The sequence below is a fragment of the Mobula birostris genome, chromosome 6 (assembly GCF_030028105.1).
Source record: "Mobula birostris isolate sMobBir1 chromosome 6, sMobBir1.hap1, whole genome shotgun sequence".
NCBI lineage: Eukaryota > Metazoa > Chordata > Chondrichthyes > Myliobatiformes > Myliobatidae > Mobula > Mobula birostris.
The window spans coordinates 137,190,592-137,210,702 of NC_092375.1; positions in this window are offsets into that span (position 1 = coordinate 137,190,592).

The window sequence follows — 20,111 nt, forward strand, 5'->3', positions numbered from 1 at the left end:
TCGCCGAACAATTAGTACTAGAACATACAATCATCACAGCGATATTTGAATCTGCGCTTCACACTCCCTGGATTACAAGTATTAAATATTAAAGATATTTAAAATAGTTAAAATTAGTAAATATTAAAATCAAATTATAAATCATAAATAGAAAATAGAAAATTGGGAAGTAAGGTAGTGCAAAAAAACCAAGAGGCAGGTCCAGATATTTGGAGGGTACGGCCCAGATCCGGGTCAGGATCCGTTCAGTAGTCTTACCACAGTTGGAAAGAGGCTGTTCCCAAATCTGGCCGTATGAGTCTTCAAGCTCCTGAACCTTCTCCCGGAGGGAAGAGGGACAAAAAGTCTTTTGGCTGGGTGGGTCGTGTCCCTAATTATCCTGGCAGCACTTCTCTGACAGCGTGCGGTGTAAAGTGAGTCCACGGACGGAAGATTAGTTTCTGTGATGCGCTGCGCCGTGTTCACGATCTTCTGCAGCTTCTTTCAGTCTTGGACAGAACAACTTCCATACCAGGTTGTGATACATCCTAGAAAAATGCTTTCTATGATGCATCTATAAGAATTAGTGAGGGTTTTAGGGGACGGACCAAATTTCTTTAGTTTTCTCAGGAAGTAAAGGTGCTGGTGGGCCTTCTTGGCAGTGAACCCTGCTTGGTTAGACCAAGTCAGGTCATTTGTGATATTGACCCCGAGGAACTTAAAGTTTTTGACCTGTTCCACTTGCACACTACCGATGTAAATTGGGTTGTGCGGTCCACTACTCCTTCTGAAGCCAACAACCAATTCCTTCGTCTTGCTGACGTTGAGGGATAGGTTATTGTCTTTGCACCATGCCACCAGGTTCTTAATTTCCTCTCTGTACTCAAACTCATCATTACCTGAGATACGGCCTACAATTGTTGTGTCATCTGCAAACTTACATATTGAGTTTCATGGAAAGTTGGCTACACAATCATGTGTGTACAGTGAGTACAGCAGGGGGCTGAGTACACAGCCTTGTGGGGCACTGGTGCTCAGGGTGATCGTAAAGGAGAGCTTGTCCCCTATTTTTACAGCCTGGGTCCTGTCTGTGAGGAAGTTGAAGATCCAGCTGCAGATCTGAGTGCAAAGGCCCAGGTTATGGAGCTTAGGAATCAGTTTATTTGGAATGATGGTATTATTTAATCTCTGAATCTCACAAGGCCTCAATCAATGAACAGTTCCCACTGAGGTAATTTTAATATATTTCATATTTCCTTCTAACCTAAAAGGAGACCATTCAGCCTATCCAGTCCTTGCTGGCTCTCAAAACAATCCTTTCAATGCCATTCACCCACATACTTACCTCCAACCTATTCTCTTACACATGTGAATTGACACACCCTGATTTTCCCACTAGCCATTTACACTACGGGTATAACAAAAACCAATCAAGCAGCGTCTGAGGAAGGAGAAACGGTTAATGTTTCAGGTCCAAGACCTTTTGTCAGGGTCAATGACTGAAAACATTAATTGTTTCCCTTTCCACAGATGCTTGGTTTGTTGTGTAGTTCTAGCATTTTATGTTTTTTTAGTTGCAGAATTCTAGTATTTGGAGTTTTAATTCTCATTTATGGTGGACAATTAATCTAACAATCCACACAACTTTGGGTTGTGGAGGGAAACTGGGACATCTAGAGGGAACCCATGCAGTCACAGAAACATGGGTTAGAATTAAATTCTCACTGGCAGTGTGAGGCAGCTGCACTACCTGCAGCGTCAGTGTGGTGACATAAAGAGGCAATGGATAAATGAGGAACAAATTAGCAAATAGGGAAAGTTGATCAGTGCGTACAGAAAATGGAATAACACATTATATTACAAAGCCAGTGTGTGAGTTATAATCTCATCAGGATGTTTGAGATACTTAATTAGTTTGCAAAGTATGGGGGAAAAGCAAGGTTAGATGGGATGAGACCTCATTAGACAGAGAAAAAGGGGGTATAGACAATAGATAATAGGTGCAGGAGTAGGCCATTCGGCCCTTCGAGCCAACACCGCCATTCACTGTGATCATGGCTGACCATCCATAATCAGTATCCCGTTCCTGCCTTCTCCCCATATTCCCCAACTCCGCTATCTTTAAGAGCTCCATCTAACTCTCTCTTGAAAGCATCCAGAGAATTGGCCTCCACAGCCTTCTGAGGCAGAGCATTCCACAGATCCACAACTCTCTGGTGAAAAAGTTTTTCCTCAACTCTGTTCTAAATGGCCTACCCCTTATTCTTAAACTGTGGCCTCTGGCTCTGGACTCCGCTACATCGGGAACATGTTTCCTGCCTCTAGCGAGTTCAATCCCTTAATAATGTATATGTTTCAATCAGATACCCTCTCATCCTTCTAAATTCCAGTGTATACAAGCCCAGTTGCTCCAATCTTTCAACATATGACAGACCCGCCATCCCGGGAATTAACCTTGTGAACCTACGCTGCACTCCCTCAATAGCAAGAATGTCCTTCCTCAAATTTGGAAACCAAAACTGCACATAATACTCCAGGTGGGGCCTCATCAGGGCCCTGTACAGCTGCAGAAGGACCTCTTTGCTCCTATACTCAATTCCCCTTGTCATGAAGGCCAACATGCCATTAGCTTTCTTCACTGCCTGCTGTACCTGCATGGTATAGTCATAAAAAGCATAAAGCTAAATTAATTTGCGTTACATTGGTACAATACTGTATATTCAAGCACACTTGTTGTTGCCACAACATTTCCCCTCTTTTTTTCTCTATCTCATCCCTCTGTGCTCGCCAGCTCCTACTTTCTGTTATGTCAGGGCAAAGCAGGATCCGCCACAGATGCCATTCTATAACCAGTGGAAAGTTAGAAACTACTTTTCTGAAGAATCAGTTTTACACCAGGTATCTGCAAGACTTAAACTGGAGGAGCATTGGACAGGAATTGATCACGGGCAGAAATACCTGGACTTTTTCTCACCTAGAGACATCAGTGAAACTTAAGCACAGAAAATCAAGAGCACATCAGCCAGTCCTTCCATGCTTGCTTTTCTGTACATTAATTCGTTATTGAGGCACATTTGTCTGCTCCATTAAGTTTTCTACTGAAAGCCATCTCTCTGGCCCACTGCTTCTGCAATTGAAGTCTGTCCCCGCAACATATTTATATAGCTGTCAAAGCTTCTCTGACTGAGGTCGGTTTTAATCAACATAGATCATGAGAGGAGCTGTCACAGAGCTACCCATTAGCTTTCAGGTCTGCTGATCTACTCTCCTCATCTTACACCAGCAGAATTTTTTTCAAACAGTAGAACCTGTGGGGAAAAGGATGTTGATACCAATTCTCCTTGAAACAGGCTATAGAATTATCAAAGTTTGCCTTCCTCACACTTGCTCTGTTTGCCATTTCACTCACAGCACTGAGCTATGACCGACAGCTAGTACTTACTTACCATTGACAGGATTGCAGCCTTTAACCCCACAGAACAGCACTTGGATATGAAGCAAACTGTGTTGCACTCACTCTCTCACAGACTGTTTTCAGCACAGTTGTCAGTGTGCAGATCTAGTAATCTCTTAATGCTCTCAGGATCCTCTGCAATTCTTTCACATTCAACACCGGCCAGCACTAAGCCAATGTTACTTAAAGCAAACCAACCATTCTACTTCCAACACACCAAGAAGCTCAGCCACTTTTTTTTTATAGTTTAGTCATCTGCAATTTGAGACTGGGATTTGAAACCAGAGCACCAAGGTCTGCCTTCTTTGTATAGTTTAATAACCAGTGATCTGAGACTGGGGTTGTAGGTACAATATTGTTGCAAAGGAAGACATCCACATTGCTTTGGGAATGTTTGCTGAGGTCCTGACGAAGGGTCTCGGCCTGAAACGTCGACTGTACCTCTTCCTAGAGATGCTGCCTGGCCTGCTGCGTTCACCAGCAACTTTGATGTGTGTTACTTGAGGTAATTTAAAAGACGCTTTAGTCCATATTTGAACTATGCAACACCTCCCTGGAGAGAATGGAGAGAGATTTACTATGTACCTAACTTGGCTTGCCTATACAAGATAGAGGCAGTGGTGCAAGGGTATTATTCTGGCTGGATGGTGTTCCACAGGAATCAGTTTTGGGACTTCTTATTCGTGATATATACAAATGATTTGGATAACAATGTACATCAGTGGTCTAGTAAGAATGCATTCTAAGTCTGAGCCTCCACTCCATGTTCGAAGTCCAGCAGCGTGTGGTTTAAATGGAATTCAAGGCCTAGTTTTCGGGGTTCAATCGTCAGCAAGTACGGAGTCTGAGGCCTGGAATTCAGACACTCGTCCAATGTCCTTATTTGTCATTGTCTGTGCTGGATGATACAGAAGATCGAAGCCCAAAGGACAATTGGAGGTCCATATCAAAGCCTTTAGGTTGATCAGAAGTCCAATCAAGGCTCGATGGCCAGAGCTATCCTGCGAGTCTCTGCAAGTCCATTGAGGAATTCGGGACCTAGTGTCTGCAAACCCACAATGGAGCCATACATAGGTCAGCTACAGACATGAATGGAGAAATGGCAGATGACGTTTAATCAGTTTAAACAGATGAGGCCAGTTCATTGGCTATATTTAAGAGGGAGTTAGATATGGCCCTTGTGGCTAAAGGGATCGGGGTATGGAGAGGAGGCTGGTACAGGGTTCTGAGTTGGATGATCAGCCATGATCATACTGAACGGCCGTGCAGGCTCGAAGGGCCGAATGGCCTACTCCTGCACCTATTTTCTATGCTTCTATGTTTCTATGTTTAATCCAGACAAGTATGAGGTGTGGCACCTTGGGAGGTCAAGTGTAAGGGGAGAGCAAACAGTTAATGGCAGGATCCTTAATAGCACTGATGTACTGAGGGATTTTGAGTTCTATTCCACAACTCACTGGAAATAGAAAGATAGTCTATGACATGCTTGCCTTCACTGGCCAGGGCATTGAGTCCAAGAGTAAGGAATTCATGCTGCAGCTGTATAAAACATTAGTTAGGCTAAATTGGGAGTTTAGTGTGTAATTCTGGCTGCCCCATTACGGGAAACATGTGCAAGCTTTGGAAAGGGTGAAGTTTATCAGAATGCTGCCTGATTGGAGGGTCTAAGGAGCGGCTGGACAAACTTGGGTTGCTTTCTCTATTGGAAATTTACAAAGTTATGAGAAGCATTAATAGGTAGACAGTCAGAAAAATTTTCCCAGGGTAGATATGTCAGATACTAGCAGCTGTGCATTTAAGATGAGAAGGGGAAAGTTAAAGGTGACGTGCAGGGGAAGTTTTTTTTATACACAGAGAGAGGTAGGTGTCTGGAATGGGCTTCCAGGGATATTGTTGGAAGCGGATATGATAATGGCATTTAATCAGCTCTTATGCAGACACAAGGATGGAGGAATATGGATCACATGCAGGAAGAAGAGATTTAGTTTAATTTGGCATTGTGTCTGGTAGCAAAATTGTGAGCTGATGTTCCTGTGCTCTACTGTTCTATGTTCTTATGTGGTACAAGCACAAAAAATTCCCCTCCCAGCAATGGTCCCTTACATTTCTGAAGATTTTGTCCAGAAAGGTATATTAAAATAATTTAATCAAAATATGGCCATATTCTTATTGTTTAACTTTTAACACCTTCTTCAATCAATTATTTTCTCTCATCAGGTTTAAAAACCTGAATTCCTTCCAACAGTGAATAACTCAGAAAACTGCCACTCACTGTGCACTAGCGTGTGTTGTCATTGCGTGTGTACGTTTTCTAAAGCAGCATCCAATTAAAAACCAGTATTTCACAAGGATTATCTGGCGCTGTATCATTAGACAGTCTGTGCATGACTCAGTAGACCCTGTTATTTGTTGATGCCTGGCACAGTGAATCAAACTGGCTTAAAGCTGTCTTTTGTGAAGCTGGCAACGTGTGGAGGAGGAAGTGACAGGACATTTCATTCACAGCGTCAGACTGAAGACGCAGGAGACTGCAGATCTTGGAATCTGGAACATCGCACAAAATGCTAGATGAACTCAGCAGGTCAAGCAGCATCTACGAAGAGGGATGTGCAATCAGTGTTTCGGGAGTTTAAACTGGAGTTACAGAGGGGATGGGAGCCAGAATGCCAGGACAATAGGGGAGAGGTTGTCGGGACAGATGTTAAGACCTTAGACAAAGTTGGGAATCAAAAGGTTGAGCATGGTGCGACTAAAATCCTGAGCTGCATATATTTTAATGCAAGAAGTATCATAAGAAAGGCGGATGAGCTCAGGACATGGATCAACACCTGGAATTATGATATTGTAGCCACTAGTGAGATGGTTGCAGGAGTGGGAAGAACTGGCAGCTGAATATTCCAGGGCTCCAATATTTTAGATGTGACAGAGCGGGAGGGATTAAAGGAGGAGGGGTGGTGTTAATAGTCAAGGAAAATGTCACAGCGGTGCCCTGTCAGGACAGATTGGACAACTCGTCTAGTGAGATGTTATGGGTGAAGCTGAGTAAAAAGGAAGGTATGATCATGTTAATGGGATTATCAGCCAACAGTCCGAGGGATTTAGAGGAACATATTTGTAGAGAGATCACTGACTGTTGCAAGAAATATAAGGTGTTCTGTAGGTGATTTTAACTTTCCACTTATTGACTGGGACTCCCACACTAGAAAAGGGTTTGATGGAATAGAGTTTGTCAAATGTGTTCAGGAAAGTTTCCTTCATCAGTACATAGAAGTCCCAACGAGAGAGCGTGCGATACTTGATCTGCAATTAGGGAATGAGACTGGGCAGCTGACAGAAGTTTGTGCAGGAGAACACTTTGTATCCAGTGATCACAATGCCATTAGTTGCAAAGTAAATATGCCAAGAGATAGGTCTGTCTGCAGGTTGAGATTCTAAGTTTGAGAAAGGCCAATTTTGATGGTATTAGAAAGGTTGCAGCAGGTGTGGATTGACACAGGCTGTTTTCTGGCAAAGGTGTACTTGGTAAATGAAAGGCTTTCAAAAGTGAAATTTTGAGAGTACAAAGCTTATATGTGCCTGTCAGAATAAAAGGTCAAGATAACAAGTGTAGGAAACCTTGGTTTTCAAGAGGTATTGAGGTCCTGGTTAAGAAAAATTGGAGGTGCATTGCAGGTATAGGTGGGTGAGTGCTTATGGAGTACAAGAAATGCAAAAGAACATTTAGGAAAGAAATCAGGAAGGCTAAAAGAAGGCATGAGGTTGCCTTAGCAGACAAGGTGTAGGGGAACCCTAAGGGATTCCACAGATATGTTAAGAGCAAAAGGATTGTAAGGGACAAAATTGGTGCTTTGGAAGATCAGAATGGTAATCCATGTGTGGAGGCAAAAGATGGGGGAGATCTCAAATGCATTGCTTTGCATCTGTATTTAGTCAGGGAGATGGACACAGAGTCTATAGAAGTAAGGCAAAATAGCATCAACCTTAAAGAACTCTATACAGATTACAGAGGAGGAGATGTTTACTGTCTTGAAGCAGATTAGGGTGGATAATTCCCAAGGGCCTGACAAGGTGTTCCTGTGAGATGCATCTACAGAAATTGCCAGTGCCCTAGTAGAGATATTTAAATAATCTTTAGCAACAGGGTGCCGGAGGATTGGACAATAGCCAGTGTTGTTCCGCTGTTTAAAAAAAACCAGGATATTATAGGCCGGGATCGTGACATCAGCATGGAAAAGTTATTGAAAAGCGCTCTAAGGGAACGAATGCATAAGTATTTGGATAGACATGGACTGATTAAGGATAGTCAGCATAGCTTTGTGCATGGTAGGTCATGTCTAATCAATCTACAGAGTATTTTGAGGAAGTTACCTGGAAAACTGGTGAAGGCAAGACAGTGGATGTTGTCTACATGAACTTTAGCAAGGCATCTGACAAGGTCCCACATGGGAGGCTGGTCAAGAAGGTTCAGTCACTTGGCATTCAGGATGAGGTAGTAAATTGGATTAGACGTTGGCTTTGTGGGAGAAGCCAGAGAGTGGTAGTAGATGGTTGCCTCTCTGACAGGAGGCCTGTGACTTGTGGAATGCCGTAGGGATTGGTGCTGGGTCCATTGTTGTTTGTCATTGATATCAACGATCTGGATGATAGCATGGTTATCTGGATCAGCAAATCTGTTATCTGAATCTGGGCTGCAAAAAAGCAGTTGGAATTTATTGCAGACAATTGCGAGGTGTTGCATTCTGGTAAGACCAACCAGAATAGGTCTTTCACAGTGACTTGGAAATTATCTTGTATCCATCTCCTGACTTGTGCTTTTCAATAACCTTTTCACTGTGTTCTTTGGAGTGTCCTTCTGTCTTCATGGTGTAGTTTTTGCCAGGATACTGACTCACCAGCAGTTGGACCTTCTAGATACAGGTGTACTTTTACTACAGTCAATTGAAACACCTTGACTGCACACGGGTCTCCAAAAACAGATCTCCATTTAAATAATTATGTGACTTCTAAGACCAATTGGCTGCACCAGTGATGATTTGATGTGTCATATTAAAAGTGGGTGAATACTTATGCAATCAATTATTTTGTGTTTTATATTTGTAATTAATTTAAATCACTTTGTAGAGATCTGTTTTCACTTTGACAGAAAAGAGTCTTTTTCTGTTGATCAGTCAAAAAAAAAGCCAAATTAAATCCATTGTGATTCAATGTTGTAAAACAATAAAACATGAAAACTTTCCGGGGGGGGGGTTGGTAAATATTTTCTTATAGGCACTGTACCCCTCATAATTTCATATATCTCTATCAAATCTCCTCTCAATCTTCTACAGTGTAAAGAATACAGTCCTAACCTATTTAATCTTCCCATATAACTCAGGTCCTCCAGACCCAACAACATCATTGTAAATTTTCTTTGTACTCTTTCAACCTTGTTTACATCCTTCCTGCATGTAGATGACCAAAACTGCACAGAATACTCAAAATTAGGCCTCCCCAACGTTTTATACAACTTCAAAGTAACATCCCAGCTCCTGTACTCAATACATTGATTTCTGAAGGCCAAAGTACCAAAGCTTTCTTTATGACCCTATCTACCTGAGACACCACTTCCAATTAATTATGGACCTGTATTCCCAGATTCCTTTGTTCTACTGCACTCTTTCGTGCCCTGCCTTTCACTCTGTAAGACCTACCCTGGTTAGATCTACCAAAATGCAAAACCCTGCACTCGCCTGCATTAAATTCCATCTGCCATTTTTCCATCTGATGCTGTTCCCTCTGCAAGCCATAATATCCTTTCCTGCTGTCCACTGCACACACAATGTTGGTGTCATCCACAAATTTGCTGATCCAGATTATGACGTTATCATCCAGATAATGATATAGATGACAAACAACAAAGGACCCAGCATCGATCCCTTTGGCCTCCAGTCAAAGAGGCAACTCTCTACCACCACTCGCTGGCTTCTCCCATAAAACCAATGTCTAATCCAATTTACTATCTCATCCTGAATACTGAGCGACTGAACCTTCATGACCAGCCTCCCATGCGAGACCTTTTCAAATGTCTTACTAAAGTCCATGTAAACAACATCAACTGCCTTGCCATCATCTACTTTCATGGTAACTTCCTCAAAAAACTCTATAGGATTGGTTAGACTTGGCCTACCATGCATGAAGTCATGCTGACAATCCTTAATCAGTCCATGTCTATGAAAATACTTGTACATCTGGTCCCTAATGCATTTTAGATCTCATCCATCTGTTTTGGTTCCACACGTGGATTACCATTCTGGTCTTGCAGAGGACCAATTTTGTCCTTTACAATCATCTTGCTCTTAACATATCTGTAGAATCCCTTAGGATTCTCCTTCACCTTGTCTGCTAAGTCAACCTAATGCCTTCTTTTAGCTCTCCTGATTTCTTTCTTAAGTGTTCTCTTGCATTTCTTATACACCATAGGCACCTCATTTGTTCTTACCTGCCTGCACCTGCAATGCATCTCCTTTTTTTCCCTTAACCAGGGCCTCAATATGGCTTGAAAGCCAAGGTTCCGTGCACTTGTTATCTTTACCTTTTATTCTGACAGGCACATACAAGCTTCCTACTCTCAAATTTTCACTTTTGAAGGCCTCCCACTTACCAAGTACACCTTTGCCAGGAAACAGCCTGTCCCAATTCACACGTGCCACATTCTTTCTGATACCATCAAATTGGCCTTTCTCCAGTTTAGAATCTCACCCCATGGACCAGACATGTCTTTTTGCATATTTACTTTGAAACTAACGGCATTGTGATCACTAGATGCAAAGCGTACCCCTACACAAACTTCTCTCAACTGCCCTGTCTCATTCCCTAACAACAGATCCAGTATTGCACGCTCTCCTGATGGGACTTTGATTCCTGAACACATTTGACAAACTCTATCCCATCGAGTCCTTTTACAGTATGGGATTCCCAGCCAATAAGTGGAAGTTAAAATCAGCTAATAGAACAACCTAATGTTTTTTGCAACAGTCTGCAATCTCTTTACAAATTTGTTCTTCTAAATCACTTGCACTATCAGGTGGTGTGTAATATAGCCACATTAGCATTGTCATACCTTTCTTATTTCTCAGTTCCACTCATAATATCTCACTAGTTGAGTTCTCCAGTCTGTCCTGACAGAGCATTGCTGTGATATCTCCCCTGACTAGTAAAGCCACCCCATCTCCTTTAATCCCTCCTGCTCTGTCAAGTCTAAAGCAACAAAACCGTAGGATATTGAGCTACCAGTGCTTGTTTTTGAAAGCTTTCGAATCCTTTAACTTCTTGATAATTTTTGCTCTATTATATTCCCTCTCTTCGGCTTTTATGTTGGCTTTGACTTCCTGTGGTAATCCATATATATGTTGTAACTGGGTTAACTGGACACGCCCCTCTGCTGACTGCCCCTGTGGCTCCTCCCACAGACCCCTGAATAAAGGTGATTTCACCCTGCTCCTCCCCCTCAGTCCAGGGGCAGACAATCAGCATGGAAGTTGTATTTTACTGCGAATAAAAGCCTTTCAGTATTTACCCTACTTCAGTCGTTTGGAGTTATTGAAGGTGCTTCACTTTCCTTGTCAGCCACAGCTTCATCATCCTGCCTTTAGAATATTTCTTCTTTTGGATGTATCTATCTGGTCCCTTCTGAATTGCACTCAGAATCTCCAGCCATCGCTGCTTTGCCATGATCCCTGCTTGTGTTCCCTTCCAATCAATTTTGGCCGGCTCTTCTCTCATGCTTCTGTAATTCCATTTACTCCACTGTAATACTGATACATATGAGTCTAGCTTCTCCCTCTCAAACTGGAGGGTGAATGCTATCATCTTATGATCACTGGCCCCTAAGGGTTTCTTTACCTGAAGGTCTCTAATCAATTCCAGCTCATTGCACAACACCCAATCCTGAATATCTGATTAATGGGTTCAACTGTGAGCTGCTCTAAAAAATCATCTCATAGGCATTCTATAAGTTCCCTCCCTTGGGATCCAGCACCAACCTGATTTTCTCAATCCACCTGCATACAGAAATCACCCATGACTATCATAACGTTGCCTTTTTGACATGCATCTCTCATTGTAATTTAAAAACTACATGTTTGCTACTGTTCAGAGGCCTGTATATAACTCCCATCAGAGTCTTTTTACCCTTTCAGCTTCTTTGTTCTACCCACAATGACTTAACACCTTCTGATCCGACGTCACCTCTTTCTAATGATTTAATTTAATTTTTTATCATCAGAGCCACCCCACCCCCTCTGCCTACCGGGCTGTCCCTTTGATACAATGTGTATCTTGGATGTTAAGCTCCCAACTATAATCTTCTTTCAGCCATGATTTAGTAATGCTCAAAATGTCATACATGCCAATCTGTAACTGTGCTACACGTTCATCTACCTTATTCCATATGCTGCACACATCTAAATATAACACCTTTAGTCCTGTATTCTATTCATCAGCTTTTTTGATTTTGTCCCCCTTTTACATTGCAACTCATACTGTTGGCTGCAATTTTAGCCTCTTATCAGTTTCTCCTTGACAGCAATCTCACTACACACTGCCTCTGTGCAAACTACCTCATCCTCAGCACTATCACTCCGATTCCCATCCACCTGCCGAATTAGTTTAAATCCTCCCAAACTGCGCTAGGAAACCAGCCTGCAAGGATATTGGTTCCCCTCGGTCCAGCTGTAACCCGGCCCTTTTTGTACAGGTCATACCTTCCCCAGAAGAGATCCCGATGATCCAGAAATCTGAATGCCTGTCCCTGTGCACCAGTTCCTCAGCCACGCATTCATCTGCCAACTCATCCTATCCTTATCCTCACTGGCATGTGGCACAGGCAGTAATCCAGACCTTTCAGCTTTCTACCTAACTCCCCAAACTCTTTCTTCAGGGCCTCCTCACCTTTCCTACCTATGTCATTGGTGCCAGTATGTTCCAAGACTTCTGGCTGCTCACCCACCCCCTTTAGTATGTGGACCCAGTCCAAGACATCCCGAACCCTGGCACCTGGGAAGTAATGTAGCATCCGGGTGTCTCTATTGCCTGTACAGAATCTCGCCTCTGTTCCTCTGATGATGGAATCTCCTATCACTACTGCAGTCCCCTTCACCTCTCTCCTCCTCTGAGCCACAGCACCAGACTCAATGCCAGAGCCCCAGTCACTGCGGCTCTCCCCCCGGTAGGTTGCTCCATGCCCTGACAGTATCCAAAGTGGTATACTTATTGTCGAGGAGAACGGCCACAGGGGTACTCTGCACTGGCTGCCCATTCCCCTTCCTTCTCGTGATAGTCACCCAGTTATCTACCTCCTGCAACCTAGGGGTGACTACCCTCCTGTAGCTCCGTATCTACCACTTTTTCAGCCCAAGGTCATCGAGCTGCAATCCCAGTTCCTTCACACGTTCCGTGAGGAGCCGCAGCTCAGTGTACGTGGTCCAGATGTGGTTATCCGGGAGGCTGAAGGTCTCCCAGAAATCCCACATCTCACACACAGGACAAAGCATAGCCCCTGGAGCCATCCTCGCTGCACTAACTGTGCCCTCACAGAGGAGAATAAAGAAACTTACCAGAAACTTAGCTCGCCCAAGCCTGAGATGGAGGAATGGAAAGCAGGAATAGGGTGATAGGTGGAAGTAACAAGGGGCTGAAGATGATTGATCTGATATGAGAGGAACGTGGTGCATGGAGTGGAAGGAAGGAGGCTGGGAGGGGAACCAGCAGGAGAGTTTGTCGGTGATCGGCAGATGGAAAGGGTCAAGGAGGGGCAAGAGACGTTTTGCTAAGGGCCAGGTGATGGATGCCAATGCCTTTGCCTTGCCTTTTGCACATGTAAACATACCAACTGGTATGTTTATGGATCCTCCTCCTCCTGTTAGCTGTTTAATTATTTGCCACTCTTCTGGGCTGGATGTTGCAGAAAATCCTGTTTAGTGTGACCTGTGGGCAGGTGGATTGTTAAGCCTTGGCTTTTGCACACAGATAGTCTGGTGTGACAGTTCCTCGGCTGACAGAGTCTCAGCGAGAGCGTCCATTCCCACCCAGTGGCCCCTCTGACTGCTAATCCTCCTATATCATTCACTAAACCCGCAGTGGATGGATTATGAGTTGGTGAATGGAAAGGAGAGGATCGCCAGGCAGACGGCCCACTACCTCTCATGGATGTCCTACTTAGAACTGCTAGACCAGTTCTGAATCTTTCTCATTTGGCAAACTAGCAGTAGCTGACATCATTGTAGATGGTGTCATCGGTGTGAAGGCAGTGTGTTTGTTCAACAGACCTCAGAGAGGAGATGTGACAGCATGTGGAAATGAGACAAAGGTCAAAGTTCTTCCTTGGTACGTTTTCAGAAAAGAATCAGTAAAAAAAGGACCCCCAGTGCTTCTTCCAAGTGGTCTTCTACATGAAAGAACAGTGATTCATTCAGCTGAGGGAGGACTACAAATTGTAATGGCAGAACATTTCCTTATCCATGTTTGACCTGACGCTGTGAGACTGTAATATTGAGTCTGGGATCAACACCTTAGCCTCCTTGGAATACTCTTTCCTACCCGTGTATAGCAGATCCATCTTTTCTGAAGCTGGTCTGTCCTGTTGATGAGAGAAGTCGTACAAAGTTGGCCAAGGATGAGTTAAGAACAATGGCTGAAAGGTATGATTCTGTATATGATAGGCCATAACTGGATTGACCTGTGATACAGCTTCTCAATTTTGATAAATCTTGAGAGATTTAATGAGGCAGACTTGTATGGTTGACTACACTGGAATTGTTGTGTCTGAAAATGATGATTTGATTCTGGGATAAAATCTTGATTTAAGATTGTACATAGTTCCTGTGGCTGTTGTATGATCCACAATGCATTATCTGTCCCCTCATGTTATTGGCTCCTGGTGTATCCTGGTATCAACTAGCTTCTGAATTATTTTCTAGGTATCAAAAAATTATCTAATTCTTAAGATATTATTTGGTTTGTCAGAATTATCTAGTTCCTGAGACTACTTCGCTACATCAATGACTGCATTGCTTCCTGCACGCATGCTGAGTTCGTTGACTTCATTAACTTTGCCTCCAACTTTCACCCTGCCCCCAAGTTTACCTGGTCCATTTCCGACACCTCCCTCCCCTTTCTAGATCTTTCTGTCTCTATCTCTGGAGACAGCTTATCTACTGATGTCTACTATAAGCCTACGGACTCTCACAGCTATCTGGACTATTCCTCTTCTCACCCTGTCTCTTGCAAAAATGCCATCCCCTTCTCACAATTCCTCCGTCTCCACCGCATCTGCTCTCAGGATGAGGCTTTTCGTTCCAGGACGAGGGAGGTGTCCTCCTTTTTTAAAGAAAGGGGCTTCCCTTCCTCCACCATCAACTCTGCTCTCAAACGCCCATTTCACGCACATCTGCTCTCACTCCATCCTCCCGCCACCCCACTAGGAATAGAGTTCCCCTTGTCCTCACCTACCACCCCACCAGCCTCTGGGTCCAACATATAATTCTCCGTAACTTCCGCCACCTCCAATGTGATCCCACCACTAAGCATATCTTTCCCTCCACCCCCCTGCTTTCCGCTGGGATCGCTCCCTACTCGACTCCCTTGTCCATTCGCGCCCCCCTCCCCCATCCCTTCCCACCGATCTCCCTCCTGGCACTTATCCTTGTAAGCGGAACAAGTGCTACACGTGCCCTTACACTTCCTCCCTTACCACCATTCAGGGCCCCAGACAGTCCTTCCAGGTGAGGCGACACTTCACCTGTGAGTTGGCTGGGGTGATATACTGCGTCCGGTGCTCCCGATGTGGCCTTCTATATATGCGAGACCCGACGCAGACTGGGAGACCATTTCGCTGAACACCTATGCTCTGTCTGCCAGAGAAAGCAGGATCTTCCAGTGGCCACACATTTTAATTCCACGTCCCGTTCCCATTCTGATATGTCTATCCACGGCCTCCTCTACTGTAAAGATGAAGCCACACTCAGGTTGGAGGAACAACACCTTATATTCCGTTTGGGTAGCCTCCAACCTGATGGCATGAACATTGACCTCAAACTTCCGCTAATGCCCCACCTCCCCCTCGTACCCCATCCGTTATTTATTTATATACACACATTCTTTCTCTCACTCTCCTTTTTCTCCCTCTGTCCCTCTCACTATACCCCTTGCCCATCCTCTGGGTTTTCCCCCCCTCCCCCTTTTCCTTCCCCCTGGGCCTCCTGTCCCATGATCCTCTCATATCCCTTTTGCCAATCACCTGTCCAGCTCTTGGCTCCATCCCTCTCCCTCCTGTCTTCTCCTATCATTTTGGATCTCCCCTCTCCCTCCCACTTTCAAATCTCTTACCAGCTCTTCTTTTAATTAGTCCTGATGAAGGGTCTCGGCCCGAAACGTCGACTGCACCTCTTCCTAGAGATGCTGCCTGGCCTGCTGCGTTCACCAGCAACTTTGATGTGTGTTGTCTTGAGACTACTGTCTGTTTTGTGAAAATTACCTAATGGGAATATTAATTGCATCCCATTTTTTGTTTGGGCCAAGTTTGTCATTAGTTTTGTGGTTATGTGGTTCCTGGAGATCAATTGGTTTCATGAGTATTGTTGAAAGTCGAAAAGGAACTGCTGATGCTGGAAATATGAAGCACAAACTCCATGTCCCTCATCAATCATATTTCTATGTATGTGCCTCTCTTCCACTTTCACCTCCTTCCTTCCTCCTTCCTCGTCTCTGGGGTAGCCTGGTGGATCCAGTGTCTGTCAGATCAGGAGTAAAGCTCCTCTCCTTATCGAGCAGCCTTGCCATCCGTCACTGAGGTTTGCAAGGTGATATTGAACCCACACCCTGGGAATGCACTGGAGAAACAACGGTTCACGTGTCAATTCCTTTGATGGAGCCGGATTCAGAGAGAGAGACACAGACAGCCCAAGGGCAGTAGCAGGAGGTGGAGGTTCTGCTTTCTGTTCTTTTATGTTCACATATACTGTAAATGATGGGGGTTTCTACTGGTTGATTAATGCAATGCCTTCTTTCAAACAGTGTCTCGTTCATAAAGGTGGAAGTGCGGGCTTCATTGTCTTTCTGTCTGAGAAATTGATTCCCAGGGTCTCACTGGCTTCCTTATTGTTCTACTTTAGAGGTTATCGATTAGAACCTGCTCCTCTTGGAAATGTAGATAGGGTTGCATTTGCTTGCTTTATTCTTAAAGGAGCCATGGCCCCTGCTCAGTTCCCTGCGGTTTGTATGGATTTTATTTGGCTGTTCACTGATCCCATTCAGTGGCTTTTTAAATTCTGAGGGAGGTGGCCTGCTCTTTGTGAAGAATAAACCCTGACGTGAAATTAACCCTGTTCCCTCTCCACTTGTGCGGCTTCACCTGCTGATTATTTCCAGCACTTCTTTTCTGTACTTCAGATTTCCAGTGTCCACTGCATTTTGCTTTAATTTTTAGATATATCTTGCATAACTCTTTAGGGGCTATTAATTTAGCATTCAGACTGGGAGATATCTTCTTCCACTTCCTGTAAATAGACTGATTCAGTTACATTACTTACTGGCTGATACTTTGCTAGTGACTTTAAATCATCCCAGCGGGGCAGCCAATTACTGTAACATGCTGCGCATTCCTGGCTGATGTCCATTTCATCTTCCTGTTCTTCACTTACTGCTTCAAGTTTTCCCATCAGTGTGGTCATGGAAATTGGTAAGTGTGAATGCAGACAACCACTCTATTCCTTTTGAATATTACTCCAGAATTTCTCTGCTTCCCGAATACTACTGATCGATCCATTATTACCGATTCCAGATACCATCTCATTACAGCCTAGTCCAATTTGCATTCTCTGGATTTTCATAATTTCTCCACTCTACTCCCCCATAATTGATCAACACAAAGTCTTTCTGACAGTTTTAAAACAAATAGCCCCCTGCCCCCCAGTAGACTCTGGGTTGTGTGCCTGAAGTTTTACTGTACCTGCACACCTTCCCACCTTAGTTCACGAATTCCCCTCAGGTCAATTTCTCAATTTCTCACAACGCTGAAAAAACTGGCCTTGGTTCAGTTAACTTTTCATAAAACTACAGGCTGCCCAAGAATAACTTTTCCTTGGGCAACCAGCCATCAGAGAGTTTGTCAAAGAGACATACGGCAAGTATCAGGCCCTTCAGCACCCTGATTCCATGCTGACCACCAACTGTACATCTACACTAATCCAACATTAATCAATATTTAATTCATCCTTCATCCTCATCAACTGTCCCCAGACTCTACCAGTCTGGAGGGTGACAATAACCAACTAACCTGCAACCTTTGTCTTTGTGAGAGGAAACTGCAGCACATGGAGGCATCCCATCCAGTCTCAGGGAGAAGGTGCAAACTCCCCAGAGACAGCTCTGTGGTCAGGATTGGTTCCAGGATTCTGGCACTGTGAGGCAGCAGCTCGACCTGCTGCGCCAGTGGGCCACCTTGATTGCTCTGCCAGAGTGAATTCAGGGCTCCAGATCAGCATGAACGGCCAGAAATGAAGGGAAGAGAGACAGGGAGTTTGATGCTATTCAGGGGAAAATGTGTGGAAATGAAAGAAGAAAATGTCTGAGAATGATTGGGAAGCAGAAGAGGAATCTGGGAATGAAGGCATCAGAGATGGATGGGAATTAAGAGGAGAGCAGAAAATGGGAACGAAGGAAGGAGAAATGGATGGGAAGTGAAGGGAGATTTAAGGACTGGATGGAAATGAAATGGAAAAGAAAATAAATGAGAATAATAAGGAAATGGATGTGACGGCAAAGGAATGAAGAATGGATCAGAAGGAAGTTAGCATGTGTTGTGTTTTGTAATTACAAAACATTACACTAATGCAAAGGAAAACAAGGAGCCTAGGGATGCAAATCTTAGTTTGTTCTTTACTTTAAGCGAGACACACATGTATCACGTGGTAGGGTCATGATGTATGGAATTCACATATTTTTACATACTGTACAGTTGTGAATTATTTAAATGAACAGGAATGCTTAATCAAAAATATATTTGCAATATTACTGAAATATTAAATGCACATCACTCCTTCCTACTTAGCTATAAGCTCCACCTCAATGGAGAATACATCTCAACTGTATACACTGTATATTATATAGTGCAACTACTACATACAGACACCCACAGGATAGTACGTTTTAAATTGTCCCATCCAGGCCTGAAGATTTAATCACTGTGGAGGATTTCTTACTCTTGTTGTCATGGCTCTGACTGAACAGCGGCAGGCATCCAAGTTTCGGCACTCCAATTCCCCAGAGTACGATTAGCGGCCGCTATCCCTTTAAGACTCTGACTGCCAATTATCGCCTACCACATTCCTTCATGGCAGTCTGTACTTAAAGGCCTCGTGCTAAGCACCCAGTCCTCAATTATAGGAGTTTCAATTTTTGTACTAATGTTTGTCTTTGGATTTTGTTGGTGTTGTTTTGTTTATTTTGAGTCTGAGTTAATCCTAGACCTAACTCTGCACTTGGGTTCACTATAATTCATAGCTCTCTCATCATGCTGTCTTTCCTGATAAAGAGGATCACTCTGCTTGGTAGGGGGGACTTGTGGATGTGAAACAATCTCGAGTTGTGGGGCCTCCTCTGTGGTGGTTGTGGTTGACGTATAGTCTCCAGATGATATCAGATGCAATCTCCACTGTGTAGGAGAGTGGTCCAGTTCTGTCCTTAATCTTTCTGAGTACCCACTTTTGATCACCTCTGTAGTCTCTCACCAGGACTGCTTGTCCAAGAGTGAAATATTGAACCTTCTTGTCTGAGGAGGCTTCAATTTGTCTCGGATGTTTGGCCTGCATACTCCTTCTGAGATTGGGTTTGAGCAGATCCAAGTGTGAACGCAAGGGACAACCCAGGAACAGTATAGCTGGTGAGTTATTTGTTGTAGAGTATGCTGCATTGTGATATGCAATGAGGAAATTGGTGAGCTTCTGATTCAGTGTTAGTGCGGTGAGTTCTGGTGATATTGCACACAGTGCGTTGTATAGACTCTGGATAAAACTTTGTGTCAGGCCATTCATAGCTGGGTGGTACGGTGCAGATGTAATATGTCATTTCAGGAATAACTGAAACTGTTCTGCCACAAACTGTGCTCCACTGTCACTGACTAAGTGTTCTGGAACACCAGTCCTTGAGAAGAGACTTCTCAACACATCAGTATGTGTGAGGCTGTAGAGGAGGCTATTTGGAACACCTCTGGCCACTTTGAAGCTACATCCACTACTACCAAAAAATTTGTGTCCATGAATGGTCAGGCAAAATCCACAGAAATCCTCTGCCAGGGTAATGTAGGTAATTCCTAGGGATTTTGAGGCTCTGCTCTTGGCATCATTGGATGTGTTGGTATCCTGAACAGTGCATGGTGATCTGCTGTTCTCTCCCAGGCCACTAGACAAAGCTTTGAGCCAACCCTTTCATTTTCACCATGCCTAGATAAAACCTTAAGATATAGGAACAGAATTAAGCCATTTGGACAATTGAGTCTGCTCTGCCATTTCACCATGGTTGATCCATTTCCCCCCTCGGCCCCAGTCTCCTCCCTTTTCCCTGTATCCCTTCAAGCCCTGGCTAATCAAGAATTTATCAACCTCTGCCTTGAATATACCCAGTGACTTGGCCTTCACAGCTGCCT